Source organism: Sminthopsis crassicaudata, chromosome 1 (genome assembly GCF_048593235.1).
Source record: "Sminthopsis crassicaudata isolate SCR6 chromosome 1, ASM4859323v1, whole genome shotgun sequence".
In the NCBI taxonomy this organism is placed as follows: Eukaryota; Metazoa; Chordata; class Mammalia; order Dasyuromorphia; family Dasyuridae; genus Sminthopsis; species Sminthopsis crassicaudata.
The window spans coordinates 721,534,568-721,546,588 of NC_133617.1; the positions used below are offsets into that span (position 1 = coordinate 721,534,568).

The 12,021-nt window shown below is 41.2% G+C and overlaps 1 long non-coding RNA gene across 2 annotated transcripts in view; it reads right to left on the bottom strand.

Moving 5' to 3' along the window:
- Positions 1-605: 605 nt before the first annotated feature.
- LOC141555815 (uncharacterized) overlaps positions 606-12,021 on the bottom strand; it is a 42,561-nt gene continuing 31,145 nt past the window's right edge. For both annotated transcript variants that reach the window (XR_012486346.1, XR_012486345.1), the window contains exons 2-3: positions 3,341-3,427; positions 606-1,095 (exon numbers count right to left, since the gene is read on the bottom strand). This is a non-coding gene — a long non-coding RNA (uncharacterized LOC141555815). The remainder of the gene's footprint in view (positions 1,096-3,340; positions 3,428-12,021) is intronic.

Consider the following 12,021-nt stretch of genomic DNA (forward strand, 5'->3'; position numbering starts at 1 on the left):
CTGGAACCCAGACTTGCCAAATATAAATTCATTTCCATTCCCAAATACTACTCATGATCTTGGAAAATGGCATCACTGAAACATGCTAGCCACCTTTCTCAGAGGTGAAGGATGCAAGGGACAGATGGAGATGCACATTATTGGACATGGCAAATACATAAATTTGTATTGCTAGATTATATTTACATATTACAAGGATTGCATTTTTCTTTCTGATTTTTGAGAAGACTCTGGGGAATAGAAGACAAGCTAGAGATAGAGTTATCAAAAGAAAAGAAAAAAAAAGATCATTAAAGGTTTTTTTGTTTGTTTTGCTGAAGCAATTGGGGTGAAGTGATTTGCTCAGGATCACACAGCTAGGAAGTGTCAAGTGTACAAGAACAAATTTGAACTCAGGTCCTTCTGACTTTAGGGCTGGTGCTCTACCTACTGCACCAACTAGCTGCGCCTAAAGTATTTTTATTCTACAGAAGAGAAAAAATTTGAGAGAGAGACACACATAAGCATGATAGTTTCAAATTTAATTTTAAATTTATTATATATATATATTTAAATTGAACCATATGCAATAGATATTTGTAGTTTCACCTTCAATCCTCTTTTTTTCCTTTCTAATTTGTAGACATAAAATAGAGAAGGGATAGGGTGCAACACTTTGCAGAGAAGAGACTTGAGAGCCTCCTTCTAGAAAGGCATAATGATATACAATGGAATTGGAATTATCCCCATCTCCAGTCTGATGATACTTCTATACTTGGTTCTGGTCTGCTTACTATATGATAAAGAGATCAACTATTGATTTAGGCAGCTACATAGCTGGGAAGTGGGATACATTCAGCCTTTGGTTGGAAGCGAGACCTCAGGTCTTTCTCATTCCACTAGGCACTGTGTCCTGTGAGTATACGGTTATATGCTGTCGCTTCCTTCTCTGTGGTGTCTAGTTTTTCTTTTTTGAAGAATACTGAAGGAGAGTGGGGATAGTCAGTTGTTGTACAGCAAAATCCCAGCAATCTCCTTGTCTGGCAGAGTTCAGCAGTAGCAGAGATGCAGCCTCATTCATCCATCCCAGTCAGGCCATGTTTGATGGGGCGAATGCTATGTAAAAACAATGGTACATCTCTCAGGGGTAAGAAATGATGATGAATAACTAATGGCTTAGAGGCCCAGAGTTCTCCCTTCTTCCAAAGTCTTGATTTTGAAGGATATACTGATAATGAAATTGGATAATCTTCAGACCCTATCCAGATGGGGAAGCCATCATATTCTACTCAGATCTGGATGGGAATAAATTCTTTGAATGGATTGCCCAAAGCAAATGACATAATCAAAGTTTATTTCAATAGTCAGTCCATCATTGTAATATTCATTCTCATTAATTCTTAACCAATCAGAGTTGATTGCCACACTTCCTCTCAATGGACATAAGAGCTTTGAGCCCACTGCTATGATTAAATTTAGTTTAAGAGAATGCCAAATGACTACCCTTTTATTGATAAACATGCTGACATTATTAATAAAATGATTAAATTACCCAGAATTTATGTCTCTCAAACTTTTTAAATGGCACAGGGGAGAATATGTACTCTCCCAGGTTTGGGGGGAACAGGATATATATTTTTTTGTTTTTGCTATATTTTTTACTAAATACCCCTTTAGCAGAACTAATTAGGTGGCTCTGAGTAAGTCACTTAACCCTGTTTGCCTCAGTTTCCTCACCTGTAAAATGAACTGGAGAAGGCAATGGCAAACTACTCCAGTGTCTTTGCCAAGAGAACCACAAAATGGGGTCGTAAAGAGTCAGTTGTGACTGAAATGACTGAATAACTACAAAAACTAATTGATGTTAGTTCCATGGAACTGGGTTGTTAATCGCTGCTGCTTCTAGTTAAGGGAATGCATCAGAATTGGGGTTTTAGCTTACAACATGATAATAAGACTGGCACACACACTTCTGGGCTACCCCGAGAACTCTGAGAGGAAGGTGTAGTCAACCATGGAAATTTTCTCTTCCTTTTTAAGTATTAAATTTAAAATAAAATCAAATCAAAGAGGAAAAGGCACATTTTTCTAAGTTAAAAAATATGATTTAAAAATTTTGTCTGAACAAAAAAAGTCCTGCCTGTAGAATGAGACATTTGAATGTTAAGCCCCAAGGGAAATGGGGAAGTGTTTCATTTTCCTGATCTTGAAGGTCTTATTTCCGTCTCTTGAACCCCAAATCCCTTCTCTTGAAAATTCTCTGGGGCTGAAGCCTTCAGGAGAATGGGCTGAAGCACCTGAAAGAAAATGTAAGCTTTCTTGTCGCCCTTTCTGGTAAGGGGGGACAGCTCCAGAGGGGGTGTTACATTAATGGATTGAAGCAGTGACTCAGAGAAGTGGTTTTTAGACTCTTCAGAAGCAGGAAAACCTTTCGGATAAAGTTCAGCTTCGTGCTCCATGAATTTCCCCCTACCTTTCACGGTGCTGTATATCATGTAAAGAATTTAGCAGGGTGGGATATGCTCTAATATGATATAAATATGATCCTCTGCCCCCAGGGATTTTCCCCTTGCTTTTCTGCTGGGAGAAAGTGGAATGTCTTTTTTACACTCTGCGGATTACATTACATCAATTTAGAAAATGTAATCCAGGAATTAGCCATTGCTGGCTGGAGAAACAGATACAGCTGTTCACAGCTGGCGGAGGAGAAAGCACTTTGTATGCGTCCTGGGCTCCAGAACATTTAGTAAACCGAATAAGGATAAACTGGAGTGCTTTAAGTCATTGCTGGCATGGAGATGACTTCAATTCCAGTCATCTCTCTCCGCGCTCTGCAAGGCCTGGCCCGGAGATTGGAGGAGCGTCTGCATTAGTGTTTATTTCATACTGTGCATGGGACTGGATATAGATGCCTAATTATTCTCCTGATACACTTTGACAGATGCGACTTCAAGGTTCATGCAAATCTAACGTGATTTAGTCGCAAGGAGAGCGGGAGGCTGCCCCGCTCCAGAAGGGGACAGTCAGTTTAACCATCAAACTCGGCTATTACTTGTCCATTAGAGTGATTAGATTAAAGACAGCCTCACTTAGATGGCCTAAAGTAATTACCAAGGGCAGACCTGGCCTTTCCTCCCATCACAAAAGGGGGGAAAATTAAGATGGGAAAGAACTAGTGGTTCTGCATACTAAGTGAACACTGGGGATGGAACCATTACTTTGGAGATTTTGTGTCATGTAATGAAAATCATCTAGAGATTTAATAATGACCATATAGCAAATAAAACAAAACAACTATTTCAGGATATTTGCTTTCTTTTCTTTTTCTTTTAATGACAAAGGCCATGCTGGATCCACTTACCTACAACAGGATTCTTAACCTTTTATTTTGTGTCCTGGACCTCTTTGACTGTCTGTTGAAGTCATGGGTCCCTTCTCTGAATAATGTCTGTAAAAGCATACAATAAAGTACATAGAATTAAAAGGGAAACTCATTATATTGACATATAGGAGTGATTGTTCTTTGTCATTTCATAGATCTCAGGTTAAGAATTTCAGATCGAAAGCCTTGAGGAAAAATGTTTTCACTTCCTCATCAATCCCTCTTCCCTTCAAACCTCACCCCCAAACCAACCAATCAACCAACCAACCAACCAAACAAACAAAAAACAGCCAAAAGATCATTCAGATAGAAGAAATATAGTCATGTAGAGAGAAGGGGTGGTTGAGTTCCCCAGAGAGCCAGCCCCAATTTCTGTAGGAGTAGGGTGGAACTGAGGGTCCTAAGAGAGAGGGTATCATGCTAAGGGAATCCTGGGAATGATGGCAATGGTACCAGAGATAAGGAAACAATTAGAGTACCTGAGATAAGGAGTTAAGTCTGCAGTTGCTATGGAGAGGAAACAGAAGCATCCTTCCTTCCCAAATGTTAGCATCCTCTGACAAAATCCTGTTTAACCCTAACTAGTTACTGCTCCATACTTTGTGTCAGAGAAAAACCAGATAAGGACAAAACTGTCTCCTGAGACCATTCTCCAAAACAGAGATTGGATCTAAGATTCTTTGTAGAATCTGAGTTTAAAAGTGCCCTGCCCCCAAGAGAGGATTACAGAGCTTCTGGGAGGCATCTCAGAAAAAGGGCCAGAGTCCTTTGTGTTTCAGTATCAAGGTGGGATTTCCATGTGTTAGCAGAAATGTGGGAGGAAGTCATTTTGAAAATGCAGGGGCCAAGTTGTATATCAACAGAAGTAATATTTTCCAAGTCTGAATGAAGTTAGTAAATTAAGAAAAGTGACATCAGAAGCTCTGGGGAAATAGGAAGAAGTTAGAGGGTCAGTGAAATGAAAATTTAAAAAGGAACAAAAGGGAAGACAAAATATAGAGGAGAGAGAGGCTATTGAGAATGGTGAAGCAGGAGAGAGAGTGTTCTAAAAGGGTCAAAGACTTGCAAGATTCAGAAAGATGAGGTGAAATTTAAGAAAATCATAGCCTGTATGATGCCTGTTTAGACAGTAGGTCTCATGGGACCAATGAGTCCCATGTGCTTATCATCTACATCATTTAAGCCAGGGAGAACAAAGATCATTTTGTCTATACCTCCGACCTTCCCTTAGAGAGAGTCCTAAGCTTTACAGCTAAATGACTTCAAAGATCAGCTAGATCAAAACTCTCATTAGAGCAGATGAAAAAAACAGACTCAGAAGTAAAATCCTTGTTCAAGATGACACAGGCAGTAGGAGCAGAGTCAGTCTTTGAACCTGAGTCTCCTGGATCAAAACCTCCAGCTCTTTTCATTGTACCACACCATCCTCTTCTTTTTTGCAGCATTTGAGGCTATCGACCACCTCCTCTCTCTAGTCTCTCCTTCTGAGGCTTTGAAGATATATCTTTCTGGTTCTCCTCCTCCTGTCTCTCCAATCACTCCTTTTCTGATTCCTCTCCTTCTTATTCCCAACCTTGCTGACTCTCCAAGACTGTCTTCGACCATCTTTCCTCCCCATCCTTTCCCTTGGCACACTCATTCATTCTTCCAGCTTCTGCCATCACTCCTTCATGGATTCTAGCCAGGATTTGCCTTCCAAGCTCTAGAGCTGCATTTCTGACCCCTACAAGACACCTTCATTTGGGTGTGCCCCAGAGACTTCAAACTGAGGTCCAACATTGAATTACTTATCTTTCCATCAAACTCTCTTCTTCCTCCTGACATTATTTTTTTTCCCACTGGTATCTCTAATCCCCTAGTCTCTTTTGGTGCTTTTGTTGATGCTTTCCTCTCCTTCATGTCCCTTAAGCAATCAGCCATCAGGCTGGGGCTAATATTTCTTACATCTGTCTTCTCTCGCTCCTAATTGCTGCCATATTCATACGGGCCTTCATTGCCACCATCTTGAATTATTATAGTAGCCTCCAAACATATTTCTCTACCTTTCTTCTCTTCTAATGTTTATCCATTCTTCAGATTGCTGCAGATTCTAGTTTGTTATTTTATCCCTGTGTTTAAAAAAAGAGAAATAGGATGATAGAATAGAGAAGTGACTTCAGAGCCAGTAAGACCTGGGCTGAAGTCCTATTTCTGGCACATCCTGCTGTGCAATTTTGGGAAAATCTCAGTGATTTAGAGATAACTCTCTTAGATTATGACTTGCAGAAAAAATGCTAACTTGAATTGATTGATAGGGAGGGTTGCTTCACTAGGGAATTTCCTATACTAATGTAATCACAGTCGTTTTCTATCTCTTGTCAAAAAAAAAAAAATAAACCAAGCAACCTTCAAGAACTCTGTATAGTCTAATGGATAAAGCTTAAGTTTCTTTTCTCGGCATTCAAAGTTCTCCATAACCAGATTCTTAGCTTAGCATTTTCCCGTTATCTCTCGATGAATCCCTCTATCAACACTGGCTGTACAACACGTATCATATTAAAAAATTGCATGATATGCTCAGAGATTGGATGACTACCCAGGGTCACACAGCCAATATGTTCTGGAGACTAGACTTAAAGCACAGATTTCCCTAATTCCAAAGTCACACTACTTAGTATTACACATCTCCTCTTCTTGAATTCCTCTCCATCTTTTATAATCCAATTCTAATGCCATCTAGTTTATGAAAGATCTGATTGCCAACCCCCCAACCAGTGAAGACATTTCATTACTCAGTTCTCACAAAACACAAAATAACATTTATCATGTAATATTGCATATCACAATTATCTCTCTCTGTGTGTTTGTTATAGTCTGAGCTCTCTCATCTCACTCTCCAAATTATGTGCAAGTTCTGGTTCATAATTTATTTGAAATTGGACAAGTCACTTAATCTCTCTGGACCTCAGTTTCCCCAGGTATAAAATGAAGGCATTGGTCATTATAGTCTGAACTCTCTCGCTCCATCCCCCAAATTATGTGCAGGTTCTGGTTCATAATTTATTTGAAATTGGACAAGTCACTTAATCTCTCTGGACCTCAGTTTCCCCAGGTATAAAATGAAGGCATTGGTCATTATAGTCTGAACTCTCTCGCTCCATCCCCCAAATTATGTGCAGGTTCTGGTTCATAATTTATTTGAAATTGGACAAGTCACTTAATCTCTCTGGACTTCAGTTTCTCCATCTGTAAAATGAAGGTGTTGATCTAGTTGGCCCCTGAGGCCTCTGTCCAATTCAAAAATCTCTGAGTTCATGAGAATATTTTATTTAAACTTTGTATGTCCCCCAGCACCTCAAGGGCACAATGCTTCCCACATTACTTAACATTTGTACGTTGAATTATATTAAATGGAATTGAATTATTAATAGGACAAAGGGGTGACCATGGTATGTAATAATTGAAAGAAGCCCAGACTTAGGAACTGGGGCAACCTGGATTCTGGTAGGGACACAAAAGTAATTGGCTCTGTGGCCACTGTTCTCATCTATACATTAAGTGGATTAGACTAGAGGATGTCTGAGATCTCTTCCATTTCAAAAATTCTCCAACTAAAATCCCCCCGGGGCCAGGGCTAAGGGAACAGACACATCTGGAGGTCAGGGCAGATAAGAAGCAAGCTGCACCAAAATGAGCCTCAATTGTACTTGCTGGGAAAGGGAAGGAGGAGGATTTGGCCAGGAGCAGCTTTTCCCAACTCTCCCTAGTCTCTTTTAGAACCTTTCCTCTGAGACTATTCCCAATCTGTCCCATTTTTAGCTTGTTTGTCCCTTGCTGACAAACCATTTCCCCCATTGTGAGCTCTTTGAGACCAAGGATTGTTTCTTGCTTTTCTTCATATTCCCAGCACACCCCCAGTTCTTGGTACAGAGAAGATGCTTAGTAAACATTGATTGATAGAACTCCTGGGACATGGTCAGGAGTTACTGGAGGGGAACTGACCTATGGTGCGGCCATGGTAGTGAATCTGGGTTTGGGGAGTAAGCATCTGGGTTTGGGCCACCAATTGGTAGTTTCTTATTCCATAGCACCTTCCTGGGCTCACTCTCCCAATTCCCACTGCCCAGTGGCAGGTTAGGTTCCCAGAACAGTTGGGTTTGAGGGGTAACCCTGAGTGATTATGGCTTCTAATACAAGTTCCCATACAGTGTAATCTCGAAATCAACCATTTGTCAGCAGAAGCTTTTAAAAAAGAAATGTCCATTGAAAACGGAAGTTATAAAAACCTCCCTCAGATTGGGAGTATGTCCTTCTCTTTCACAGATAAAAGACCTGGAAAGATGTGGTACCAAGGGATACCCAAAGCCCCAAAGATCTTTTCTCCCTTAGTGGAGTCCTGGCCAAGTTTGTCTCAGGGCATTATGTTGATAATTGAGGAGTCGTTCTCCTTGCTCAGTGTGGCTGCTACTTCTCCATCTTGATGTCCTACCTCTTCAGATTACTACTCTACAGTTACTACCCCACTGAGTTGACCCACACAACTTGCTTGATTATTGTTCTTGCTTCTTCCCTGACTCCACGGCTGCTACTGCTGCTCTGCTGCCAGATGTAGGATCTTGGATGGATTTTTTAGCCTTTTGAAGGGTACCAGGTTCCAACGGGATCAATGGCATCTGCAGATGCTCATTCATCTAAGATCAAGAAAGACTAAACACCAAAAGTACCAAAGATAAATAAGCACTACTGCTTCACAGACACTGGAGGACTTGGGGTGGGGGAAATAAGTAAGGCACAGCCCCTCCCTCCCCCAACCAGCAGCTTATTAGCAGCCTTCCTTACTTAAAAAAGCCAGCAGGGAATCAAGAGAGAGACACCCAGAGAGAAAAAGAGACAGAGATAGGCAGAGATACAAACAGATACACACACACATAAAAGAAAATTATGCTTTATCTTTTGTAAGAGCACTCAGTTTCGGCTCCTCAGACAGAAGAAAATTCATCACCACAGAACCAAGAACCTTAATCACTCTGGCCAGAAGTTAGCTCACCAAGTCTCCACATGTTACACTGAGACTACTCAAGAGATATTGCTCATGTTCTATATGGCTTACGAGGAAGGGGTCTGCCTGGTCCAAGGTCTGAGCCATCATTGGCTAAATATCCCTCATAACAATATTTCAATGAATTATTTTTGCCCAACAGGAGCTAAAATCAGTTATTTCTATGTTGCAAAAGGACTGAACATGTTGTCAGCGCCATTCTAAATTTTAGAAACCTGGGACAAATCCCCAATTACCTTACCCTAGTTACAATTCTATCTGTGTATAAGCATGTGCTTTTTGAAGAGAAGCTCAAGGATTGACTTGGAGCCCAAAGACTAAAGGGCAGATCAAAAGGGAATAAACATCATATCTCAATGAGGATGCTTAGAATGTTGAAACTCAAATAATGAAAGGTTTCAGAGCACAGTAACAGAGTAATTAAATCTTTAAGCAGATTAAAAAGGATTGAATTCTATCTGTCGCTAACCTTGTAAAATGTTTATTAAACAAAATTTCCTCATGGTGGAGTTAAAGTCAGTCATAGACCAAAACCATTTCTGTGTGCTGGACTCCAGTGGACTAGGAAGAGAATTATTGGTGGGGGTTAAGGACCATGCCCAAGTGAAGAGCCTCCACAACTGTGGATCATAACATCTGAAGGAGTTGCAGGGCAGTCTTTGCTGACACAGGTGTTGCTTGTGGACTGGGAATGAGATAAATTGGATGCAGAGGGAAGAGGAGAGAGGTCAGACGAGGCTCCTTGTATCATCATCATCATCATCATCATCATCATCATCATCATCATCATCATCATCATCATCCATCCACTCACATGAAGAGATCCATTCTACAGGTCTGTTAAACCTCCAGCAGCCACTGGCAGGTGGCTCCCCTATCACAACAGGAGGGGGAAAACAGTAAGATGACTTCCCCTTTTGCCTTTGGGATCTAGTCTGGCAAAATCTTTTTCTGCATCTATCTCTGCAATCATTTTATATTGCTTCCCTTTAAGCAGTCCATTCCAATCAACTTGACTTGATGGCTGGTGGTTGTTCTTGATAATATGTTTCTCACCACTGTATCTTCGATATGCTTGATACGCCCTTGATCTTCACTGCTGTCTTGTAACATGCTTAATTTTTTTTTTTTTCCTAAAGGAAAAGTCAGGTGGTCATCCCATTTGTGAGACCTTTTCTAGTCTAGTATTATGTTACTTTCTACATATCCTTCATTATATGGATACATTTTGTATCTCATTCATCCTCCCTGACTCCAGAATATAAGCTTCTTGAGGGTAGAGAGCTTTCATTTGAGTGTTTATGTAGGAGTCACATGACAATTGAATTCCTGAATGGAATTGAAAGACTGGAACCCAAACTACAGATTTTTTTTTGTTTTGTTTTGTTTTTCTGGGATCTGTTCCCCCTGCTTGTTATCTCATTGGCAAGAGGGAACATTAACCAGCCAAATGGATGGCACCAAGGGCAAAATTTCTCCTTTCTTCTTGCATCACACCTACAGAGAAAATCTTGGCCACTTGACTCTAGATTGAGTGTTTGAGGCTAATGGATTGGCTTCAATGACAGTGGAAAGGAGGGGGACAAGCTGAGCCCCAGATGGCCTTTCAGGATGACCGTCAGGGGACCCAAATTTGCCTGCAGTGACATGTGGCAAGGCATCTCATGCCCAGGTTGGGAAGAGCCCAGCCATCTCCACAGACCATATGGGTGAAACCTAAACAGGTGGCAAGCCTAGTGTGGTCTGGATAGATTCTTAGTGTAATTATAGGCTGTCTTTTCCTCTGGAAAAAGTGGTTTGCTTTCTTGGAGTGTTTTCCAGTTGGTCTTCCAGCTAAATAGGAAATCTTTTCATAAACATATTATGCTTTTTGAGCATGACTCATATTTGGCAAAAGTTGATCTGTATTTGTGGCTAGATTACAGCCTCCCCTTCCCCACCCACCAACCCCCAGTTAATAGTTCAGTAAAGTATTGGATTACAAATATATCTCTTCAGGGTGTTAACACGGAAAAACTGGACCAGGTCATTGATAGCAACACATAAGTTCAACCATTTGGGAGCAACTGGTTGGTTGTTGAGGGTAGATAGAAGTACTATCCACGTGGGAAACACAAATTGATTTTCCTTGCTGCCATCCTTGCCATATGTCGAGATGTAATCCAAGAGTCATCAACAAGCCCTTTATTAGTGTCTTTTGTGGGCTAAGCACTATTCAGGGGATGAGGGGAGGCAGGGTCAGAATTCAAAAGAGAAAAACAATATTTCTGCCTTTCAAAATCTTACCCACCATTTGGTGAGGGAATACAGGAAAAGGTAGTATCATTCCACTTTGCATTTGTTGCTCTTCCTGGTTTCAACGCCAAGGAATAAAATGTCCCCAACTCCAGGGACCCCTAGTGTCTCTTCCCTGCCCTCTTCCCCAGCTTCCTTTTGGGCATTGTTTTCCTCTATTAGATTGCCACTAACCTCATCACTCTCAAGGAGCTTACAATCAGAGAGATGTTAAAATCTCCTTTTGGTTGGTGCAGGTTCTTCATGAAAGAATTCATGAAACCTGAAATATTAATTGGCAAAAATGAAAGTTTATGGTTGGATAGGAAGCCTGTTTTGCTAAGAGACTGACTTCTTTAGTGGCAAAGTCCTATTAGAGGAATGGAGGCTGGCACTGAGAAGAGAATGCCTTCTCAGCCGGCAGGGTCCTAACAGCAGAGCAAGCTGCTTGGGACCCTCTGCAAAGAGTGAGTTTAGAAACTGTCCTTTAAAAGGAGTCATGAGGCTCAGGTTTCAGGTTGAAAAGAAAGCCAAAGTTCCCAGGCTTAGATGCTTATCGGTATCCGGCCCAGATCTCCAGTTGGAATTAATGACACTTCAAAGGGTGCTTTTTGACCAAGATTTCTAATTGAATCAAAGGCTCTGGCATCCCCAAAAGATAACTTATCTGGGGGGATGTGCTTTCCCAGGAGGGCCTGAGACTCCAAAAGTTTCAGAGTGATAATTTTAAAGGGGACACAGTTTCCCTCCCCCTTCAAGAGCATGGGCTATCTTTTTTTCATTCTTAGCACAGTGCCTGGCACATTGTAGAAACTTGAAAAATGTTTATTGAATCAATTAGTCAAAAGGCATTGATTTGGCACTTACTTAATGCCAGATACAGTGGAAAGGGAGGAAGGAAAGAAGAGAAGGAAGAGAGGGAGAGAGGGGAGGGAGGAAGAAGAAAGGAAGGAAAGGAAGCAGGAAGGAAGGGAGAGAGGGAAGGAGGAAGGAGAAAAGAAAGAAATAAAAGAGGGAGGGAAGAAGGAAGGGAGGGAGGGAGGGAGAGATTTTTAGGTTTTCCTAGCTTCTTCACACACTCCTAGTTCTTCACTGGTCCCAGCTGCTTCTGAAAGCTGTCTGGGCTCCAGGATTTATAGAATCTAATCTGGACTCCACCCCTTGGAGTCCAAACAACAGAAAATGATAATGTCTATTATCAGTCAATATTTACCTTTGCCTGAAGTGGACATCACCTTGGCAACTGGCATTAAAGGATTTTGGTTTTTTACTGTGGGTTCTGGGAGGCTGCATGGGTCTGAGAGAAAGGGTGTGGCCATAATAACCAGTGGAGGGAACCCAGCTCCTT